Raw genomic sequence first — 25506 nt, 5'->3', positions numbered from 1 at the left:
TTTAGCGGGTTCTCCTTCCCTCCCCCTACCTTTTCATTCTGGCATCTGCCCCCTTCCTTTCCAGTCCTGAAGAAGGATCTCAGCCTGAAACATTGACCATTTGTTCATTTCTGTAGAGGCTGACTGACCTGCTGAGTTCCTCCAGCAACTTGGGCATGTTGCCTTGATTATTAATTACTCCTTAGCTTCAAGTTATGGAGTTAAACTTCATATTTTAGCCTTAGCCTTATTTACCTTTAAATCTGTGGCGAGGCACAATTTAACAAGTAGAAATTTTAAGCAATTGAAAATTATGCATAAATTACATTGTAATACTAGAATTAACCCAATGCCACTTTTTAACAGAAGACCGGTGCTGGACTGTAAGTAAATTGAACCTGAGAACTTGATTGAACAGACTATCATACCAAACCTCATGATGTACCAGTATAATTTACCTTCAACTGAAATAACAGGTCTCTTATCCATGTCTGTGAAGCTCAGAATCACACATAAAATGAAAGCAGAGAAATAAAACTCAAAGGAATTAACTATTTACACTAATAAAATTGTATTTTATAGAGCATCACAGTCAGGTAAATGTGTTGTTAGCATTCATTTCAAAAGGACTAGAATACAAAAGCAAAGATGTAATTTTGAGCTTTTGTAAAGCACTGGTGAGTATTGTGAGCAGTGTTGGGCCCCTTATCTAAGAAAGGATGTGATGTTATTGGAAAGTGGTCAAAGGAGATTCACAAAAATGATTCTGGGATTGAAGGGCTTGTTATATGAGGAGCACTTGGTGGCTCTGGACCTCTGCTCACTGCCATTCAGAAGAATGAAGGTGACCTCATTGAAACCATTGAATGTTGCAAGGCCTCGACAGAGTGGATATGGAGAAAATGTTTCCTGTGGTGGGGGAGTGATCAGAGGACGCATCCACAGAATAGAGGGACATCCTTTTAGAACAGAGATGAGGAGGAATTTATTTAGCCAGAGAGTACTGAATCTGTGGAATTCATTGCCACAGACAGCTGTGGAGGCCAAGCTATCTAAGGCAGAGGTTGATAGGCTCTTGATTAGTCATGGCATGAAGGGATACAGGGAGAAGGATGGGGCTGAGAGGGAAAATGGATCAACCATGATGAAATGGCAGGCCAAATGGCCTAATTCTGCTCCTATATGTTATGGTCTTATAAATACTTTATTCCAATTGAAACTTGATTGGAAGGTCTCTAATTTAACTTGAATCCAATTTGTAGAAATAGAATAAAGAATTTCTTTAGCCTGCCTCAAAATTTTGTGCAGAAAGGATTTCACTTTAATTAAGCTTCGTCTGTGTTGAACTTTGGCACCACCTCAAACTAACCTTGCAATTCCATTTTAAAAGCTACTAGATAATCAATGTAGCAAATGAAAAAACAGCCTCCTAGCACAGTTGGAAATATTTCTGAATAGTGACCAAAGAACGTAGCTAGGGCAGAGGGCTTATTGTCAAAATTCAAAGTGTTCCTTATCCCAGAACCACCATCCACAATCTTGATGAACCGGCTAAAAAGACCACTGTCATTTTCTTCCCCCATTCAGTTATAGCCAGAGAAGTTTTGAGAAGCGTGCACTGTAATCTCACACTGAAACAAGTCCCACAATTATGTTAAATAAATCCCAATACTTTCTCTTTAATGAGTATTTATATAGAGCCGTAACACAGAGCAGAGTTCTCAAACTAAATGTGGCACTAAGGTATACAAGGAATTTTTTGAGCAGTTCTACAGAACCTCAAAGTACTAGGTTTTAAGGAATTGTTTTGGAGGGAGAAAGAGTGATGGAAAGGTTTGGTAAGGGAATTCTAAAACTTGAGGCATTTGTCGCTGGAAGGAAGTACACCAGAGCAGAGCAATCAAATTTGAAGTTGATCTAAAGGCCAAAAGTGGAAAATGGCGGATACTTCAAAGGAATGTAGGTCCAGATGGGATAGGATGAGCGAGTTTTAAAGAAACATTGTGTTGCTAAACTGTGAGTCAATATATGTCAGCAGACACTAGGTGGACAGCATGGACTTGTGAGGCAAGTTCCTGGAGAGTTCAACAGCTAGCAGTGATTTGAGTAATCAAGTCCTGAGGTTAAAGGAGACAAGAACAAGGTTTCAGTAGGAGATGAAGTGAAATAGGGTCAGAGTCAGTCAATGCTACCAGGATGGACACGTTCCTAGAAGAAAGATGGTGCTAGCACACTACGCAACTAAGGGTGACATCCTCCAGATGGTTCACAGAACTACTTCTTTCACTGTTTCTTTCAAATGTGGTTCTGCTACTGTTGGAGCCTGTAATTTGCATTTTGGTGGTGTGTATTCAGGCTGATTGAGCAGTCTAGTGCTTTGCTGAGAGGGTTCTGTGAGTCTTCAAGTGAAGTGTGCAACCTTGAGGCCAAGGAGCCTGGAGATGGGGCACGAGTCCATAATTGACTCCATTTCTCACCAATCCCACTGAATAAAGCACCAAGGAAGATTGAAATCATTGAAGCAAGTGCAGAAAGTGAGCAGGTGTCCAGCGACTTCTACCAGCTTCCTGCTCACTGCTCTCGAAGGACGGTCTACAAATTCTCACTGGATTAAATATATCTATCTGTAAGCCTGAAACATCATTGCAGAGTAAATCAAACTGCTCTTGTTGTTCACAGACTGCTCCTATCAGAGCAGACTTCCCTCTCTAACCATCTTAAACTAGTTTGCAGTTTAAAGGGAGAACCCAGAATCTCCAGAACTTTGTGACTTGTCTTACTCTTGTTTTCACTTTTTGTTAGTTGTTCTTTCAAGATGACACTGCTTGATCTGTACTTTGATGGACATCAAATAAAACGGCTGTAACCATGAACTTTGCATCTCATTCTTGACTTCCGAGAAATCATCTGGAAAATATCTCCAGTTCCAGCAACTTGGTCTGGTAAGAAAAAATTGATTACAAAAACATTGAAAGTGCAAAACAAAGGTGTTTTAGTTACAGCTGGGACTGGAGCAACAATCAGCTGGGACTATTTATTTGACAATTAGAACCGCTTCAAGGATGCCGATAAATGCACTCTCTTGAAGGGATGTTGCTACGCTCTGGAGCAGGAAAAAATGGGGCTCAGTATCTGTAATGAGCCAGTTTAAAAGGCCCATCCATAGGAATTCTGAGATAACAGGACTGATCCTCTGGTAGCTTGGTTAATTTCACTTTTATTTCCTCCAAATGCGTAGAAGCCACTGCCTCATCCAGCTTCTCTAGTTTAGAATATAGAACAGTACAGCACAGAAACAGGCCCTTCAGCCCACAATGTTATACTGAACATGTTAAAAAGTAAATCAAGAACACCAAAAAACCCAATCTATCCTATGAACAGTATATTTATATCCCTCCATCTTCCTCACATTCATGTGCCTATCTAAATGTCTCTTAAAAGCCTCCAACATATTTGCCTCTATTACTATACCAGGTAGCACATTCCAGACATCCACAACTGAGTAAAAAATTACCCCTCACATCCTGTTTGAACTTACCCCTCTCACCTTCAATGCATGCCCTCTGGTATTAGACATCTCTACCCTGGGAAACAGATATTCTCTGTCTTCCTTATCTATCCCTCTCAATATCTTATAACCCTCTATCAGATCTCCACTCAGACTCCACTGCTCCAAAGAAAACAAAACAAGTTTGTCCATCCTCTCATGATAGCACATGCCCTCTAAACCAAGCAGCATCCGGGTAAACCTCTACTGCACCCTCTCCAAGGCCTCAGCATTGTGAGGCAAATAGCAATGTCTGTAATATTCCAGATTTGGCGGAACCTGATTTGTATAAAGTTGTAACATAACCTCTTCATTTTTGAATTCAATGCCTTGACTAACAAAAACAAGCATTCCATAAGCCTTCTTAACCACCTTATCAACCTGTGCAGCCACTTTCATGGAGCTATGAACTTGGACCTCAGGATCTCTCTGCTCAGCAACACCGTTAAGGATCTTGCCGTTAGTGCGCTGTCTCCTTGCATTTGCCCTATAAAGGTGCAACACCTCAAATATAGCTGTGTTAAACTCCATCTACCATTTCTCTGCCCATATCTGCAACTGATCTATATCATGCTGTATTCTTTGTCAATCTTCTACACTATCCACAACTCCACAAATCTTGGTATCATCTGCCAACTTACTAACCCACCCATCTACATTCGTATCCAAGTCATTTATATACATCACAATCAGAGGTCCGAGCACAGATCCCAGCGGAACATCACCAAATACAGGCCTCCATCTTGAACAAGCCCTTTCAATCATTACCCTCTGTATTCTATGTGCCAGCCAGTTCTGAATCTAAACAGCCAATTCGTCATGGACCCCATGCATCTTAATCTTCTGGATTAACCTCTCATGAAGCACTTATCAAACACTTCACTAAAATCCATGTAAACAACATCCACTGCCCTACCATTATCAATCTCTTCCATCACCTTGTCAGAAAACTAAATCAAGTTGATAAGGCATGACCTGCCATACACAAAGCCACACTGGCTCTCCCTAATAAGGCCATGGGGCTCCAAAAGCTCATATATCCTATCCCTAAGAATTTCTCTGCAACTGACGTGAGACTCACCAGTCTATAGGTCCCAGGATTTTCCCTTGTTCCCTTCTTAAATAGAGGTACAGCATTAGCCACTCACCAGTCCTCCAGGACCTCACCTGTGCTTAAAGAGGACACAAAGATACCTGTCAAGGCCCCAGCAATCTCGCCTCTCGTCTCCAATAACCTGTGGTAAATCCCATCAGGCCCTGAGGATTTACCCACCTTATACTCATCAGGAGGCCCAATGCTTTCTTCTCCTCAGCCTTTAAATGTTGTAATGTACTTATACAGTCAACACCAATCTCCTGGTCCTCCATGTCCTTTTCCTGGGTAAATACTGAAGCAATGTACTTATTAAGTACCTCATTCACATTTTCCACATCCAAGCAAATGTTTCCCCCATTATCGTTGCGTGGTCCTACCCTCTTCCCTGGTGATATCTTGCTCTTGATGCATGTATTGCACGTCTTGAGATTCACCTTAATCCTACTTGTCAAGGACTCTTCATGGTCCCTGCTGGTTTTCCCAATTTCCTTTTTTAGTTCTTTTCTGGCTTTGTTATATCCATGTGCTCCATTTGATTCTAACCTCCGAAGATTTTCATAGTTTTCCTTGCCCTTCCTTCTAACAGGAACATACCTTTTCTATGCTCTGTGCAATTGATATTTAGACACACTCCACATGCCTGATGTGTATTTGCCAGAGAAAATGTGTTCCCAATTAACTCCATCTGGTACTCCTTCCCCTTCCTATCCTTCCATAGTCTTCTTTCCTTTCCCATCAGACTCCCCATCCTCCAGCCCTTAATCTCTTTCACCAATCAACTTCCTGTTACTTAAATTCACCTCTCTCCCTCTCCTGGTTTCACCTACCACCTACTACCTTGTACTGCTTTCTCCTCTCACCCCATCTTCTTATTCTGACCTCATCTTTTTTCTCCAGTCCTGATGAAGGGTCTCGGCCTGAAACGTCGACTGTTTACTCTTCTGCGTAGATGCTGCCTGGCCTGCTGAGTTCCTCCAGGATTTTCTATGATATTGCTTTGATTTCCAGCATCTGCAGACTGTCTTTCATTTGTGATTCTCTTATCTGTGACTTAATCTCCACCTTCTTTGTAGCATTCCTAGCCAGCATTTTACATCTAGCTTAATATTAAAGTGATCAATGTTACTAATATTGATCCTTCATTTGTTCAAAGTACCTTCCCACAATGATAGATCTGTAACCAGTTGTTGTTACAAAGATATTCCCTTCTTCTCATGCTTCATCCATTGTTGTGACCTCATAATCTTCTATCGCAGCTTGTAGAGTATTGATGGGGTCAATATTTGTTACAATAACTCTTGCTCCAAAGCCTTAAAGAGCCTGAACACACCTTTGTCCACATTACCGTCTCCTGCTACTTTGGCAGCAATCATAACATCTGTGGCATGTTTTATACCATCAATAAGTCATTCTCTGCATCTGTAAAGGTAGTCAAATTTACTCTTTAGTGACAGGGATAATCACATTAATAGCAGGAACTTCAGCACCTTATTCTTGTACATCTTGCAGAGATTATGGACTGTCACTGTCATTTCTTCAGAGGTTCTTATAATACTCTGTTTAGGATGCTTAATATGGATTTGTAAGATCCCACCAACATCCAAAATCATATTGAGAGATTTTCCATCACCAAAATCTATAGTGTCTTTAATACACTAAATGTATTCCTTCCTCCATCTCTCACTTTTAAGCATACACAGGAATCACAGATTTGGCAAGTACAGCAGCTGCAGGATTTAGAGTTGAGAACATATTGTAGTTGAGCACTGAACCTCTGCCCTGAGATTCAATCAACACAGCAGTTTGAATAGTCCTGTGAAGACTGTCTGCAATGATTGGTTTCTATCTTGATACATCTTACTCATCATCATCAAGCCAGGCATCTCATTTTCTGCAATCTTAGTTGCTTTACAACCCCATTCAGTCAAACTAATGTCAACAAATGTGTGCAGCAACTTGTCAGACATGTCAGGTAGCAACAACGGGATCATTGTGATAGGGTTCAATCTTCTCTCAACTCATTCCACAGGAAATCTCTATTAGTATTTGTTTATGTACCAAGATACAGTGAAAAGTTTGTCCTTGCATATTGTTCATGCAAATCAAATTATTACATCAACATTGTGGTAGAACAATGTAAATCAATAACAATGCAGAATAAAATATAACAGCTGCAGAGAGTGCAGTGCAGGTGAACAATAAAGTGCAAGATCACAATGAGTTAGATTGTGAAGTCAAGAGTTCATTTTATTGTACAAGAGGTTTATTCACGAGTCTAACAATGGGATAGAGACTGCCCTCAAGCCTGGTATACTTGCTTTCAGGATTTTGTATCTTCTGCCTGATGAGAAGTGGAGAAATGAGAGAATGTCTGTGTTTGTTTAGGTCTTTGATTATCCTAGATAGTTTACTGAGGCAGCAAGTACATTTAGATGAAGAGGCCAAAATTGTGCCGGGTACTCAAGGTGTTAGCTCACCGAGGTGTATATAATTGTGTAAAACTTTTTTTATTCTTGCTCTCAAATCCTGGAACAATGCACCATTTGTCATCCTACCTACCGGTTGTAATTGACATTCAATGGCACGTGCACCAGGGCACCTTTGAACATCAACATTTCTCAGTCTTCTACCATTTAAAAATATTACAATGTATGTATAGATCAGAGAACAGAAGTGGGTGGACTCACATTTTTCCATATTGCTTTTGATCCACCTTTTTTGCTCATTTACTTAGCTCATCTATATTCCCTTGAAGCCTTTCTCTGGAAAAATGTGAAGTCATTCACTTAAGTGCACACACGTTTTTGAATGGTACAAGTTTGGAAAGACTTGTGTTGTGAGAAACACAGGTGTTCTTGCACCAACATGCAGATGTAACAAGTAATTAGGAAGGCAAATGGTACATTGGATTTTATTACCAGATGACTTGAATGTAGAAATAAATATGTCTCTGCAATTATCTAAGGCTGTAGTAAAGATTATGTATGGTTTTAGTCTATATCTGCAAAGATTGTTAGAGCTATTTTTGGGTTTAGCACATCTATATTTAACAAATGACATTGGCCACCTGTCTTCGGAACAGAATATAAATTGTGCATTTAATTTGGAGTGCAGCTCTGAACAACAGGTTCCTAAAAGCCGTGAATCCCAAACCAGACAACCTTGCTTAAAATTCACTGGGATGTCTGTGGTGTGAATCAGGTGGTGTGAAGTTTGTGTGTAGTTTCAAAGAAAGCATTGTTGATACATTGTAAATATGGAATTGTCTTTTGATGTTTAGCACTTAGAATATTGAATCCCACGTTGGGCCAGCCTGACCATTCGACCAGAAACATCTACATATGATGCCTGCTGTTCCTTGTTTTGTTGAATAAAGAAGCTGTTTTGAATTCATCAGTACTTTTCTACAGTGACTTCATTCATGCAACAACATAAAAATAGCTGATTTTTTGGGGGAATTTTGAACTATCTGGATGTTGGGAAGGTTACGTTGCTATTGTACAAGATGGTGGTATTGTAAAATTTGTCACCAGGATATTAAAAAGATTATTAAATGGACAAAATGCATAAAAGATTTACAAGGATGATGCCAGAACTCAGGAGACTGAGTTATTGGGAAGAGGTTGGACAGGCCAGGATTTTTTCTTTAGAGGTTTACAAAATCATGAGGGGCATGAATGAGGTGAACACACTCAGTCTTTTTCCTCCTCAGAGTTGGGGGGAGCATAGTGTTAAGGTGAGAGGGGAAAGATTAAATAGGAACTTGAGGGGAAAACATTATTAACATACATAAAAGATTGTACTTATGTGGAATAAGTTGCCAGAGGAAGTTCTTAACAACTTGTAAAAGACTTTTGGACAGGTACATGGATTGGAAAAGGTTTAGAAGAGTATGGGTAAAACATAGGCCAAACGTGGGCAAATGGGAATAGCTTAGGTGAGCATCATGGTTAGTATGGGCCAGATAGGCTGATGTCTCTTTTTATGCCCTATGTTTCTATGTCACATCTTTTCCATTAACAAAGTACAACAAGGATTCACCAGGCTGTTTCCAGGGATGGCAATTTTGTCTATGATGACAGATTGATGGTCCAGAGGAATGAGAGGCAATCTCTTTAAGAATTACAAGATTATTATAGAGCTGGTGGGATGAAGACTGGGAGCATATTCCCTTCCCACTGAGAAGTCTAGAACCAAATGTTACAATCTCAGAGGGTAGAGAATTTTGAAATATTTAAAGTTAGTAATTTAAGTATAGTGCAGGAAAATAGAGCTAGCGTAAGACACTTCATCATACAGGCAACTCAAGTTCAATTCCCACCGCTGCCTTTCAGAAGTTTGTATGTCCTCCCTGTGACTCCAGGCACTCCAGTTTCCTCCCACAGTCCAAAGCCATACCAGTTTGTAGGTTAATTGGTCATTGCAAGTTGTCCAGTGATTAGGCTAGGATTAAATCATGGGATTGCTATGTAGCACAGCTCAAAAGCCTGGAGGGGCCTATTCCATGCTGTATCTCAATCAATCGAAAGATAGGTAGATAGACAGATAGATAGATCGATCAATCAATCAATCATGATCTTGAGAAATTCCAGAGTAGCCTTAAACAGCACTTGGACTCTTCCTGTCCCTTACGATGATACATTTTTATACACTTCAGTGCCATTTACCATCCAGTAAACCTGCCCTTCACATCTCCATGATATCTTTCCTTCAAACTGAAAACCCTGATTTTGGATTGAATCACATCACTTTCAAACTTAAATGTAAAATTCCTCTACAGTTTGGACACTTTTAGCCTGGGGTTCTTTGCAACAAGTTTATTAATTAATCCATAGCTGTTCCATACTACCATTTCAAAATGCTGCTCCCTGATTGGTTTCTCACCATTTTGATCTACAAGTCCCTCTGAGATACATTTTAGGAATTCATTTTCAACACTGCTAGTAATAATTAGATGTAGCAATCTATATGTAGGTTAAGGTCTTCTATTTATATTGTGCTTTCTTGTTACATACAAGTCTAATTTTCTTTTTTACACTGTGTGCACTATATCACTACAATTATTCCAAAGTCTATAAACAGTTTTCACCAATGTCCTCAGCAGATTTTGAACTCCACCTAAACTATTTCAAATTCTACAGAGAACTGCCAATCCTTCTCAAGAACTGTTATGAATTCTTTCCACATTAATGGCACTGTATCACCTCCTTTTCTATTTTGCCTGTCCTTCCTGAATGACATATATCTTGGAGTATTTAGTTCCTATCCTGCAACAACTTTTCAGCAATGACAGTTAGATTATATCATATGCTGCTAATTGTGCCATTAATTCATCTACCATGCTGCAGATGTAGCTTACATTTAGACAATGTCTTTAAATTTAGCCTTTGAGCATTTTACCACCCTCTGACCTTGTTTTTACCTGCCCTTCTTTCTGCTGCCCAGGTATTTTGCTTACAACATCTGATGTCAATTTGCAGCTTTGTTCTCTACTCACATTCCCACCCCACTATTAATCTAGTTTAACCCATCCTAAAAGCTTTATTAAACCTCCTTGTGAGGTGAGTCCCAGTCCAGATGCGGTGTAACCAATTTGTCTAACTTGGGTCTTACCTGTCTTGGAAACAGTGCCAAAATCTCTAATATTTAAATCCTTCCCTCCCTCCTGCACCCTCACTCCAGCCACAAATTCATCTGCTCTGTCTTCCTGAGATTCCTGCTTGTGTGCTTTTCAACTAACAGTATGCCATAACTCACTAAATTCTGATTACAAGAAGTCACCTCTTCTTCCTTTGTCATTATTACCAATATGAACAATGACTTCTGGCTGGTAACTCCCTTCTTTAAGGTGTGCTGTATCCATTCAGTTACATCCTGGATTTTGGCACAAATGAAACAACTATGGCCAGAAAAAGCACTAGATTGCCACCGTATGTAATGAAACCCATTCTCACCACCACTGCCTCACATTACTCCTTCTGTTCCAATCAGCCACTCTCCAAGACGTGTTCTGGCTCTGGCCACCCTCTCAGAGGGAACCATCACTCTCGCCTGTACCCAAAAGGAATAATCTGCTGTTGGTTGAAGTAGACTGATTAGACTCCTGTTCTACTTACTTACTCCTCCTAGTCCACCCTGAAAACTCTGATTCATAATCTACATTTTTTGGAAGTATTGTCCTCAAATTTCTCAACTTTGTGGTTGAGCCTCCAAGCACTCTCTAGCTCTAAAACCAAAGCTTAAGCTGTTATCACTTGAGATCAGTGGATGTGTTCACAATGATTCATATGGCACCAGGTGCACTTTAAAAGTATTTTTATTACCCTGTATTGCTGTAAACATTATGTTTTAAAACTCATTTGTGTTAAAGGTGACTTTAACAGGGGAATATATCAACAAAGAAAACAGTTATGCATTAGGTAGTGTCAACAGGAAATATCTTTCCCCATAATATTCCCTTGAACAAAAGTCTAAACTACAGATGCTGAAAATCTAAAAGAAAAACTAAATGCTGGAAATCCTCAGCAGCTTGGACACCAGTGGTGTGTGCCTCAGGGATCTGTTCTGGGACCCCTACTCTTTGCGATTTTTATAAGTGACCTGTATGTGGAGATGGAGGAATGGGTAAGTAACTTGCTGATGACACATAGGTTGGCGTGTTGTGGATAGTATGGAGGGCCGTCAGAGGTTGCAGCGGGACACTGATAGGATGCAAAACTGGGCTGAGAAGTGGCAGATGGAGTTCAACCCACTAGGTGTGAGATGGTTCATTTTGGTAGTCAAATATGATTGCAGAATTTAGTATTAATGGCAAGACTCTGGGCAGTGTGGAGGATCAGAAGGATCTTGAGGTCCAAGTCCATAGGACATTCAAAGCTGCTACATAGGTTGACTGTGTGGTTAAGGCGGCATACGGCACATTGGCCTTCATCACTCATGGGATTGAGTTTAAGAGCCAAGAGGAAATGTTTGATTTATATAGGATCCTGGTTAGACCCCACTTGGAGTATTGTGCTCAATTCTGGTCGCCTCACTACAGGAAGGACGTGGAAACCCTAGAAAGGGCGCAGAGCAGATTTACAAGGATGTTGCCTGGATTGGGGAGCATGCCTTATGAGAATAGGTTGAGTGAACTTGGCCTTTTCTCCTTGGAGCGACGGAGGATGAGAGGTGACCTGATAGGGGTGTACAAGATAATGAGAGGCATTGATTGTGTGGATAGTCAGAGGCTTTTTCCTAGGGCTGAAATGGCTAGTACAAGAGGGCATAGTTTTAAGGTGCTTGGAAGTAGGTACAGAGGAGATGTCAGGGGTAAGTTGTTTTTTTTTTAAATGTGATGAGTGTGTGGAATGGGCTGCCAGCAACGGTGGTGGAGACGGATAAGATAGGGTCTTTTAAGAGACTCCTGGATGGATACATGGAGCTTAGTAAAATATTGGGCTGTGGGTAAACCTAGGTAGTTCTAAGGTAAAGGACATGTTCGGTACAGCTTTGTGGGCTGAAGGGCCTGTATTGTGCTGTAGGTTTTTTGTTTCTAAAATCTGTGGAAAAAGACAAAGCCAACATTTCAGACTGGAAATGTTAACTCTGTTTTTTCCTTCTGTTGATTCTGCCTGATATACTGAGTGTTCACATTTAATACTTTGGTCAATGGAGACTGGATATGAATAGGTCAAGTGTATACCGACATCCACAGCCAAAAGTTTCATTCAGGTTTGCTCAATTGAATATGTCTGTAACAGCAAGCAGGAGCAAGACAGCAGTGGGTGTAAACCAGATCCTGTAGGAGTATTGTTAAATTTTTGAAATGAGCCAAGTGTTCAGTACGTCCCAACAAAGATCCCGATGACAAATGTGCTTTACACTAAAAAAATAATAAAAATACAGCTTTATACATGTCTGCTTAAATTCCCTTTGCTCCATAATTCATTCTCCGCTGATGCAAAGCATTATTTTCAAATTCTCTGCTTGGTATGATTGCAATGCACAGTTATTATTTTTCCCATTGATATAGGACAGCTTAACTCATTTTGTTTGGTTTCATTCTTGTTGTCTGCTATCATCAATTACCAATAATATACTATTTTGCTGCTTCACTAACTCCAGTTAATAGCTTATTGAAAGGTCTAAAATGAGAATGGGTCCTTGAGACTACAGTGTGTTTCCCATTTAATAACACACAATATCATTCATCAAAGTTCAAATTTAGCAGCAAAATGTCACTTCAGCTTTCAAAATTCTCTAATTTCTGAGGGAATGATTCAAAGTACTTAGCCTCACTACAGTACGCTTTCTAGTTATACAGTGAGAGTGGTGCCTTTACGTAAAGCTATGTGAAGTTGATAAACATAAGCATTCTAATGAGAGATGTATTTTAGTGCACGTCTTGTGTTTACTGATGAGTCTCAACGAACGTGAAAATATTAATACGAACAACATTTTCATGGAATTTCAAATCCCTCAGATTAAACCTACAACACAAATTGTAACTGCAAGTTCATTAGAATTAAGGCACTGCACTGGTTTTGCCTAATTTAACCAGATCACAGCACCGACTCATGGGTTATGCAATCAAGTTGTTTTCTTTCCACTTCATACCAATGTTTCTATTCAGTTTGGCTTGCACAAAAGTGAGCATCGACTTCTCTTAACTGATTAAGGTCTACTTTAAAAGAATGGGAATATATATTAGTATATAATATGGGAATATATATTAGTATAGGATACATTTGGGTGTAATCTTCACCCAAATATATTACAAAATAAACACTTAATTTTATTAAACACGAATGATTTTTTTTTTGCAAATGTGTCAAGTGACATGCTGTTTTTGGAACATTAGCACCATTCTGTTGCCTAAAATCCCCCAAGAGGACCATAACCTTGTCGTTGGGTTTGGAGGCTTGTTTGCCTCAATGACCAGGAGAGCTATGTTGGCTGGAATCAGGGCTTTATGCTTTGGCTCTTGGTAGAGTTATCCATGCCAAACAATTTAAAGGGTAGAGGCTAGTCTAAGAGTGGTCGACCAGTCTACAGGTTCTGGGGTTCAGCTCAGGGCAAACAACCCTGATTGGTCAAACAAAACTGTTACGGAAAAAGCAATGAAGTATCCTTCTACACCTGAGTATGATAGTATTCCTGAGGCTACACCCAGAACCTGCATGACTAACTGTAGTAAAAACATGACAAAGGGAGCCCCAAACACCACTAGAGACAAAGGACTTTCATTATTGCACTAAATGCCAATGGCATAAAGGGCAGTAGAGAACTGTCTAAAATAAATTTTGATTACTACATGTTCAGAGAGTCCAGATAACAAAGATATTTTCAGTATTCAATTGATATTAGTTTGGCTCATTCCATGTTAAATTAAATTTCAATTATACATGGTACCATGGTGGTAGTGAACAAGATTCAAGTGTGTAACCTAAAAGATGTAGCTGCGCTCATTAGAATTATGGATTTACATTAGTGAGGAAATCTATTCACGTCGCTGTGCTCATATGCAATTTTGTTATTAGCAGCAGACTGTACCATGATTTCTGCTTTCCCGTACTGTCAACTAGTCTCCAAGCTCGGGAAGATTAGGCATCAACCAGCATATGGTTAAGCCTGTGGCAACAACATGCCACAATATAAGGCTGACAGGCAACACATGTTGTTTCAAACCCTTGAGTTTCAGGAACCAATAAGACCACAATAAAAAAAAAATCAACTGCAAAGCCAGCTTCAATCAAGTACCTTAGAAAACAGATCAAACACCGCTGTCTGTCAGTCTGTGGATTAACTCTAGCAATTAAGTATAAAATAGCCTACGTGCACAAAGTACTTGAGCTAATCTCTTGATTGGCAGGTGCAATAGTTGATCTGTCGTGTAGGGATTTCTCCAAACTAGTTGGCAGCTAAATATAGCTGTAGCTGCCGAGCAGTGAAAGGACCTGAAACAATTAAACTTCCTACGGCATCTTCAGACAAAGAGGCCATATACTCATGTGCTAGGATACTAACTGACAACAAACTGCTCTGCTCACTGGTACTAATTAATGGACTTACATTGTAATATCTAATTAAATCTCTAATATGAAGTTTCACCCACCTCCAGACCCTTGTAAGGTTGTAATTCTAAGCACTCCAGAATCTCTCCATTACTGCTTCAAGGGAGACATTTGCATGTAAGCTTATATCTGACTGGCTATTTGGACAAAGATGTAAATACAACCTTCTCTCACACAAGGTCCTCAAACGGAGAGTGGCCAGGAACCTGCAAGTTCTCTCGAGGTCATTAGGCCCTCATCCTGGAGGGGTGAAATCAGTTGTTCTCTATTGTTAATCTGATTGAAATCCCTCTGCATAGTAAACCCACAACCTTTTGCGTACCAAGTCACACAAATCAATGTGGTGCGTATACCAACTTAAAAACAGTGGAGGCCACAGACTTCAGAGCTTTGGCACTGATTTTCAGTAATTTTGTTGTGAATAATTAGTATGTGTACTTTATAGCATAGTCATTTTTTTCATTGAAATATCAAATATACAATGTTCTCATAACAGATAAATATGGCTCTTTAGAAGATTACCTGGGTTGCAAATGAAACAATGAAATTTAAACTCCTGTCTCATTTGGCATATTAACCTTTTACCACCTTGAGAGAGCAGGTGTTGCTGTTTCAGTACAGTACAGCACAGCTAAATTTTGCACTATACATGCTAATTTATGCCTTAGCTGGTATCCGCGGATATCTGCCAAGCAGAGTCACTCAAGCACAGACAAACCATTTAAGGAATAAGACGTTTTGAAGCTTCCTGTATGCAAGTAATCTAAAATGGGGCTCCCATACCCAGCTGTGTTTTAAATCACATTGCAATAAATATATTCTAGATGGAAATACCACAACATAAAAATTACATCAGGTCACAGAACAGCATTTTCTAATACTAAACTAATTGTTTTTGTTCTACGTCGTGCTCTTTATCTTAACAGGGGCGGAAATCAAGCAAGCATAACTTAGATTCTGTCAGTCAGCCTGCTGACGTCCAGACTCACTTCACTGAAATACAACTGCAGTGTGAGGGGCTTGCTGAAATATTATGGAACACTTAACAATAGGCACTTCAAATCGTGATATAAATCTGTATTTATTAATTGCTGTGCTCATCAGAAAAATGCCAAGGGCAGAATTATAAAGCACACATATTAACAAAGGTAAGATTCAATCGCCGCTAGCACATTTGAATCTGAAGTGCTCAACCTTGTTTAGGATCTCGGCGGTGTATTCTTGTACGCTGCATTGGTGCAGTCTCCCTTACAAAGGAACGTCTTCTGTTTACCCTTCATTTCACCTCTGTGGATGGTCTAATATAGAAAGGCAAAATGAAAACAGCTGATCCCTTTACGGGTTGTCAGAAACAGTTTATTCGTCTTACCATGAAATTGATATCAAATTAACTCCCTCTTCATTTTCGAGTTCATTTCAGAAAGAGTATGCATCCTTTCATTTCAATAGGTTTTTAGTATTAGCATTATGAGAATTTATAATAAGTGTAATGTGAGAATAGTATTTTATTGTCTCTGTAATTGCTAGGGCATAGAGGATTACAAATTGATTCAATAACACTAACAATTTACCCAGATATTTATTAAAATGCTGAGAATTTGTTATAAATGTTGAGGAAACCAGTAACTGCAGGCTTTCCTTAAACAATATCAGTCAAGGTCTTCAGGCTACAGTACTCGCATCAGAAACAGCAGCAAACAAAAACAACAGTCAACATACAGAATAGGACACCTTGCTGTTTGTGGGGATGTTCATTCCAGTGGGACTAACAGGGAGCATTAGCTGAAGCGCTAAGATCCAAATGGTACTAAATTAGCTTTGTACTCAACACCCTTTGTTTCAAAAATGAATCCACTCTACAAGCACACAGTGGTTTGACCCATGCAGGACCCTATATTGGTGAGGGGATTGGAACACATACCAGAAATAGAGAGAGCAGACAGATGCTGCTCTGGTGTGCAAAACTAATTTGGTGTCATTTTGGAGCTCAGCACTCTTGTTAATGCATACTTTAATTCCCCAGAATTAACACATCTAGCAGCAGAAAGACACCCACGGGAAGCCATTTAAAACGATTACCCACAACTGCTGAAGTGTTTTTGAAGGATTTTCACTACTCTGGAGTTTGCAGAAACAAAGATGTGTTGTTTTGTAGATTACATAACCACTGTAATTTGACCATGCATAGATGTTAGGGGATACAAAGAAAGTGATAGACATGTGAGAGAGATTGGATTACAGGGAAATACGTGTAGGAATAGGGTTGACAGTAATGCTCTGAGAGCCAGCATTTGCGCTTGAACCTCAGTTAGGAACAGGGCAAGGCCACCCTGATTGACCATAATTTATCTAATCATGGAAACCGGCCAGTTGGTCCATGCTAACCACAGCAGCCTCCCTGCTAGTCCAAGTTGCCTGTGTTTGGACTACAACACTTCCCCTACATGAACCTGCCTTGACCGCTTTATCCAGCTCATTCCAGGTCCTACCCACTACCTTCTGTGCAAAGAACCTACCCCTCAGCTCACTTTTAAATCTCTCCCTTCTTATTTTGTACCTGTGCCCTCTGGCTTTGGACTCTCTAGCCCTGGGGAAAAGATCATGACCTTCCACTTTATCCATAGCCCTCGGGATTTTATAAATGTCTATGAGGTCATTTCCCATTTGGCTCAGCCCCAAGTCGTAAAGATTTGGCATAGCTAACTTCTTTCTATAACTTCAGTCCTCTAGCCCAGGTAACATTCTTGTAAATTTCTTCTGCACCCTCTCCAGCTTGATAACGGCATTCTTATAAAACGGTGACAAAAAACTGTACACAGCACTCCAAGTGTGGCCTCACCAACATATCTCCCTTCTCCTGAGCTAACTGCCCTGACTGAAAAAGATCAGCACACGAGATACCTTCTTCACCACCCAGTCCAATTACAGCCACTTTTGACAATCTGTGCACATGGACTTTTAGGTTCCTATGTTCTATGTTCTTATGGGGGTATTCTATAGGCCCCCTGGTAGCAGCAGAGATACAGAGGAGCAGATTGGGAGGCAGATTCTGGAAAGGTGCAAAAATAACAGGGTTGTTATCATGGGCGACTTTAACTTTCCTAATATTTATTGGCACCTGATTAGTTCCAAGGGTTTAGATGGGGCAGAGTTTGTTAAGCGTGTCCAGGATGGATTCCTGTCACAGTATGTGGACAGGCCGACCAGGGGGAATGCCATACTAGATCTAGTATTAGGTAATGAACCAGGTCAGGTCACAGATCTCTCAGTGGGTGAGCATCTGGGGACAGTGACCACTGCTCCCTGGCCTTTAGCATTATCATGGAAAAGGAGAGAATCAGAGAGGACAGGAAAATTTGAATTGGGGAAGGGCAAATTATGAGGCTAAGGCTAGAACTTGCGGGTGTGAATTGGGATGATGTTTTTGCAAGGAAATGTACTATGGACATGTGGTCGATGTTTAGAAATCTCTTGCAGGATGTTTGGGATAAATTTGTCCCGTAAGGAAGATAAAGAATGGTAGGGTAAAGGAACCATGGGTGACAAGTGAGGTGGAAAATCTAGTCAGGTGAAAGAAGGCAGCATACAAGAGGTTTAGGAAGCAAGGATCAGATGGGTCTATTGAGGAATATAGGGAAGCAAGAAAGGAGCTTAAGAAGGGCTGAGAAGAGCAAGAAGGGGGTATGAGAAGGCCTTGGCGAGTAGGGTAAAGGAAAAACCCAAGGCATTCTTCAATTAAGTGAAGGAAAAAAGGATGACAGGAGTGAAGGTAGGACTGATTAGAGATAAAGGTTGGAAGATGTGCCTGGAGGCTGTGAAAGTGAGCGAGGTCCTCAATGAACACTTCTCTTCAGTATTCACCAATGAGAGGGAACTTGATGATGGTGAGGACAAGATGAGTGAGGTTGATGTTCTGGAGCATGTTGATATTAAGGGAGAGGAGGTGTTGGAGTTGTTAAAATACATTAAGACAGATAAGTCCCCGGAGCCTGATGGAATATTCCCCAGGCTGCTCCACGAGGTGAGAGAAGAGATTGCTGAGCCTCTGGCTAGGATCTTTATGTCTTCATTGCCCATGGGAATGGTACCGGAGGATTGGAGGGAGGCGAATATTGTCCCCTTGTTCAAAAAAAGTAGTAGGGATAGTCCGGGTAATTATAGACCAGTGAGCCTTATGTCTGTGGTGGGAAAGCTGTTGGAAAGGATTCTTAGGGATAGGATCTATCAGCATTTAGAGATTCATGGTCTGATCAGGGACAGTCAGCATGGCTTTATGAAGGGCAGACCGTGTCTAACAAGCCTGATAGAGTTCTTTGAGGAGGTGACCAGGCATATAGATGAGGGTAGTGCAGTTGATGTGATCTATATGATTTTAGTAAGGCATTTGACAAGGTTCCACTCGGTGCACTTATTCAGAAAGTCAGAAGGCATGGGATCCAGGGAAGTTTGGCCAGGTGGATTCAGAATTGGCTTGCCTGCAGAAGGCAGAGGGTGGTGGTGGAGGGAGTACAATCAGATTGGAGGATTGTGACTAGTGGTGTCCCACAAGGATCTGTTCTGGGACCTCTACTTTTCGTGATTTTTTTTAACAACCTAGATATGGGGGTAGAAGGCTGGGTTGGCAAGTTTGCAGATGACACAAAGGTTGGTGGTGCTGTAGATAGTGTAGAGGATTGTCAAAGATTCCAGAGAGACATTGATAGGATGCAGAAGTGGGCTGAGAAGTGGCAGATGAAGTTCAACCCGGAGAAGTGTGAGGTGGTACACTTTGGAAGGACAAACTCCAAGGCAGAGTACAAAGTAAATGGCAGGATACTTGGTTGTGTGGAGGAGCAGAAGGATCTGGGGGTACATGTCCACAGATCCCTGAAAGTTGCCTCACAGGTAGATAGGGTAGTTAAGAAAGCTTATGGGGTGTTAGCTTTCATAAGTCGAGGGAGAGAGTTTAAGAGTCGCGAGATAGAGTTTAAGAGTCGCGATGTAATGATGCAGCTCTATAAAACTCTGGTTAGGCCACACTTGGAGTACTGTGTCCAGTTCTGGTTGCCTCACTATAGGAAAGATGTGGAAGCATTGGAAAGGGTACAGAAGAGATTTACCAGGATGCTGCCTGGTTTAGAGAGTATGCATTATGATCAGAGATTAAGGGAGCTAGGGCTTTACTCTTTGGAGAGAAGGAGGATGACAGGAGACATGATAGAGGTGTACAAGATAATAAGAGGAATAGATAGAGTGGATAGCCAGCGCCTCTTCCCCAGGGCACCACTGCTCCAATGCAAGAGGACATGGCTTTAAGGTAAGGGGTGGGAAGTTCAAGGGGAATATTAGAGGAAGTTTTTTCACTCAGAGAGTGGTTGGTGCATGGAATGCACTGCCTGAGTCAGTGGTGGAGGCAGATACACTAGTGATGTTTAAGAGACTACTAGACAGGTATATGGAGGAATTTAATGTGGGGGCTTATATGGGAGGCAGGGTTTGAGGGTCAGCACAACATTGTGGGCCGAAGGGCCTGTAATGGGCTGTACTATTCTATGTTTTTTGTTCTATAACACTCAGCCCTGCCATTCTATATGCAAGTCCCACCCTGGTGTGACTGTCAAAAATGCATCTACTCACACTAACTAAATGTGCCATTCCTCAGCATATCTCCCCAAATGATCAAAACTTTGTTACTGATTGTAGCCTGCTTCACCAACACCTAATTTAGTATCATCAGCAAATTTGCTAATTGTGCCATGTATGTTCACTTCCAGATCATTTGCATGAACAAAGAATAACAGAAGTCCCAACACTGACCCCATCGGGCACTAAACTAGTCTCAGCTCTCCAGTCAGAGAATGGACCTTCAATTATAACCATCAGCTTCCTATCACTGAGCCACTGAATCCACCTCACTTGCTCCCCCTAATTCCCGTGTTCCAGATCAGGCTGCATTTTAGGACTTCTTCCTAAGGCCTTACTAAGGTCCATATGAACAACATCCACTGCCCTAGCTTCATCCATCCCCTGAGTTACCTCTTCAAAAATCTGAAAAAATAATTCTTCCCTTTAAAAACTGAAAGCTGACTTAAGTAGTAGTGATTGGTTTTAAGCAGAGTAAGCCTTTCACATGCACACATACGCAACTTTGGTTGAACAAGAGGGTAAATGAGAACAAGAAGGAACAAATGGTTTGAAAGGAAACTAATTAGCTGCAGATGGAGTATTTCAGTCCTGTAATAAATACATTCTTGTCAGTCAATCATGGATGCTGGCAAACAATCCATTTAGGGGAACCATAGTTTTGTGCCTGAGGGGTAATGTATTCAGTCTGTAGGATTGAACATTATTGCTAAGAACAATGGGGGTGGTTACTCCAGTTTCCTCATTTTTCAATATGAATATTTAAACACATGTAGATATGCAAAATAACTAGTCTAGAAATCTCTTATTATTAGTAATGCCAAGGAATGATTGAAAAACAAGGGATCATAATGTTAAGTATTTTGGTATTATACAAGAAAACCAAGTCAAGGGAATGAGATAAGTAAGCTGAGTTCCCTCAAGGTTAAAGAAATAGTAAAAATTACAATCCCAAACAAGAAATTCTGCAGATGCAAGAAACCTGGAGCAACACACACAAAATGCTGGAGAAACTCAGCAAGTCAGGCAGCATTTACAGAATGGAGTAAATAGTTGACGTTTCAGGCCAAGACCCTTGAATCGTGCAATGGAATCGGGTCCTTGAACCGGGCAATGGAATCCGGCCCTTGAACCGGGCAATGGAATCGGGCCCTTGAACCGGGCAATGGAATCGGGCCCTTGAACCGGGCAATGGAATCCGGCCCTTGAACCGGGCAATGGAATCGGGCCCTTGAACCGGGCAATGGAATCGGGCCCTTGAACCGGGCAATGGAATCCGGCCCTTGAACCGGGCAATGGAATCGGGTCCTTGAACCGGGCAATGGAATCCGGCCCTTGAACCGGGCAATGGAATCCGGCCCTTGAACTGGGCAATGGAATCGGGTCCTTGAACCGGGCAATGGAATCCGGCCCTTGAACCGGGCAATAAAATCTGGCCCTTGAATCAGGCATCTCTGCTAGATAGTGCTGGTGACCAACAGCCACATCTTGCAGGCTACTAAATACTCTAGTAAATTACTTCTGAGCTGTGATCTCTGCAGTCCACAACCTGTGATTTTCCTTTAAGGGATGTACTTTTGAAGCAACTAAATAAACTGGCACTCTTGCAGTCTCCTGGGAGTTTGGTGAACTAGGCTCTCGAGAGCGCCAGCAGGGTCATTGCTGGGCGGACGCTGCTTCGAGGCCTGATAGCAGAAGACAAACTCGCGCTCGTCTCCATTACTCTGCATTGATTAAAGCATTGAGCAAGATTAAAATTGTCCAGGCCGAGAACAAAAATAAACAGGTGATCAGCACCAGCTGCCTGGGTTTGTCTGGTGTCCCTCTCATCTCACCACTACCGTTAGGCGGGAGGTACAGGAGGCTTAGGTTCCATGCCACCAGGTTCTGGAGCAGTTGTTGCCCTGGTCTGGCTTCGCTCACCTCAGTAAGAAAATGAATCTTAAGGTTGTATATGGTGTATGTAATTTAATAATAAATTTGAACTTTAAACTTTGAAATCAGTCCTGATGAAGGGACTAGCCCAAAATGTTGACTATTTATTCCCTTCCATAGCTGCTGCCTGACTTGCAGAGCTCCACTACAATTTTGTGTCTTAATTCCTCTGTTCAGGGAAATTATGGTTGGAGGGAATCAGAAACTTGTCAAATTCCAGTGCTTCAGAGCTGCGCTGTGAAGCAACAGTCTCACAAGGAGACTTCCTGGGAGGCTTTGTACGGATTTAACCAATACCGTACTTGAAATTTTTTAAATGACTTTACATGGAATTGCACCGCCATGCATTATTGTAAACTTTTTAAGAGTTACTGGGGGACATGGTGGTTATCAGAGATCCTCCAGTCTATCTTGAATATTCTCGGTGTTTCCTGTATACTTCCCCACTAATACTGGTCATATCCTCAACACGATCATACCCTGAGTACTAATCAAAAAGCTTCAAAATCTGGGCCTCTACATCTCCTCTGCAACTGGATTCTTGACTTCCTCATCAGGAGACCACAGTCAGTCCGGATTGAAAGTAACATTTCCTCCTCAATGACAATCAATACTGGCACACCTCAAGAATGTGTGCTTAGCCCACTGCTCTACTCTCTCTACAGCCATGACTGTGTGTTTTGGAGAGATATTTTTTAATATTATTTCTAAGGTATTAAATATAGATATCTCTCCTCACCCTATTACTGCTATCTTTGGACTACCTAAAATTTCTAGTAATCTTTCCCCTTCAGCCCGTAGAATGATTGCATTTCTTACTTTAATGGCGAAAAGATGTATTTTACAACATTGGAAAGAGCTTAATGCTCCAACTACCTTTTTTTGGTTTTCTCAGACAATTTTATGTTTGAATTTGGAGAAAATTAGAAGTAACCTTTATGATTCTTCATTTAAATTTGAACAGATTTGGGGACCTTTTATTCGATATTTTCATTTAATGTAATATTTACCCTTCTTGTTTTTTTTTCACTGTTTTTAATGGAGGTCGGGATTGAGGACGTGATTTTAAGTTTAACTCTGTTTGGTTTCAAGTTAGCCCATTGCTTTGCTTTGCTTTTAGTTAGTTGCACGGTGGGTTTTTTTGGGGGGTTTTTTTTTCTTTTTTTTTCCATTGATATATATAAAATTTAGTATACTATTATGTTATCTTGGTTTCTTATGTTTAAATTACATTGTTTGTAGTATTTTTTTTGGTATTGATACCTTTTGGAATTTTATTATACTTTAACATTGTATTAATGTTTATATGGCTTACCTTTTTTGTATACTTATTCAATAAAAAGATTTAAAAAGAAAAGACTGTGTGGCTAGGCACAGCTCAAATAGCATCTATCAATTTGTCGTTGATATGACCATTGTTGGCAGAGTCTCAGATGATGACGAGGTGGTGGACAGCAGTGAGATAACTCAGCTGGTTGAGTAGTGTTACAACAACAACCTTGTACTCAACATCAGTAAGACCAAAGAATTGATTGCGGACTTCAGAAAGCGGAGGTCGAGGAAACACACACCAGTCCTCATCGAGTGATCAGAAGTGGAAAGAATGAGTAGTTTCAAGTTCCTAGGAGTCAAGATCTCTGAAGATCTATTCTGGTCCAAATGTATTGATCCAATTTCTAAAAAAGGCACAAAAATGGTTATATTTCTTTAGGTGTCAGAGGAAACTTGGTAATTCACCAAAGACTCCAGCAAATTTCTACAGATGTACCTTGGAGAGCATTCTGACTGGTTGCATCACCATCTGGCATGGAGAGGCCACTGCACAGGATCAGAAAAAGCTGCAGAAAGTTGCGAAGTCAGCCAACTCCATCATGGGCACTGGCCTCACCAGCATTGAGCACACCTTCAAAAGGCAATTCCTCTTATTGTAAGTTATAGGTTTTTTAAAAATGTTTTACGCTATACTGTATACTGTTGCCACAAAACAAACAAATTTCATGACATATGCCAATGATATTAATGCAGGTTATGATCTGGTTCATTTTCCGTAGCCAAGTCCAGCAATGCCATGTCCCAGAAAGTTTTCCTGTATACACTTAAACTCCTTCTCACCCTTGGTAATTTCTCTCTGGAGCAGAGAAGTATGACTGAGGTGTATGAAATTATGGAAGGTATAGATATGGTAGCCTGTAGGAAGATTTCCCCATATCAAAGATAAATAAAACAGGAGAATATAGATTTTGGGTAAGGGGCAAAAGATTTCGAGAGGGGAAAATGGAATGCACTCTCAGAGAAAGTGTGAAAGCAGAATCACCAACAGCATAGCAATAAAGCCAAGTCCATGCTGCCCATATTGTCTATCTGGCTAGTCCCAGTTTCCCCGCATTTGGCCCATTTCCCTCTAGGCCCCACCTGGCCATGTCCATATACAAGTGCTTCTTAATTTATACTATAATACCTGCCTCAACCACTTCCACTGGCAGGTGGTTCCATCTAATCTTAACCTGTGTGAAAAATTTGTGTAAAATTTTTTCCCTCTCACCCAAAATCTATGACCCCTGGGTCTGGACTCATCCACCCTTAGGAAATACTATTATCATTCACTTTATTTATTTTGGTCTCTAATATTTCTAAACACTTCTATAATGTCACCTCTCATTCTTCTACATTCCAGGGAAGTAACTAGCTGGACCAATCTCTCTCTGTGGCTCAGACTCTCAAAGTTTACGGGGAGAACGCAGGAGAATGGCATTGGGAGGGAAAATAAATCAACCATGATTGAACGGCAGAGCAGACTCAATGGGTTGAATGGCCTAATTCTGCTCCTGTGTGATATTATCTTATGTGCAACACTATATTCAATGAACTATTCACTTGTACTTCTGGGCCCCACTGTTCCCTTCTACTCCCTAGTGCTGTGTCATTCATAGTAGAAGTCCTTCTCAGGTTTGACTTCACAAAATTCATGATCTCATATTTATCTGCATTGAGATTAATTTGCCACTTCTTGGCCAAGTTCCCAAATTTATCGGGATATCCCTGTAAGCCGTGGTAACCAACTTCACTATCAACAACACCTCCGGATCGTGTGTTTTATATTTTATTTCAATTCAAGTATCTAGATAAACACTTGAATGACCTTGTCATGGAAGACTATAGACCAAATGGTGGAAAATGCAAATAGATTAATACCAATGAATACTCATTTGATGGTGTGGACAGGTTGAGTCAAAGTGGCCTGTTTCCATAATACATGTCAAAATGTCAATTTG

At 40.7% G+C, this 25506-nt stretch overlaps 1 protein-coding gene and 1 pseudogene across 2 annotated transcripts in view; both read right to left on the bottom strand.

Moving 5' to 3' along the window:
- The window catches only part of LOC134349409 (janus kinase and microtubule-interacting protein 2-like), a 283308-nt gene that overhangs the window by 138526 nt on the left and 119276 nt on the right, over window positions 1-25506 (bottom strand). The gene's annotated exons all lie outside the window — the stretch shown is intronic.
- Window positions 2827-6589, bottom strand: LOC134349913 (adenosylhomocysteinase A-like; annotated as a pseudogene).

Source organism: Mobula hypostoma, chromosome 7 (genome assembly GCF_963921235.1).
Source record: "Mobula hypostoma chromosome 7, sMobHyp1.1, whole genome shotgun sequence".
Taxonomy (NCBI): domain Eukaryota; kingdom Metazoa; phylum Chordata; class Chondrichthyes; order Myliobatiformes; family Myliobatidae; genus Mobula; species Mobula hypostoma.
This window is presented reverse-complemented; position numbering and strand designations above follow the sequence as displayed.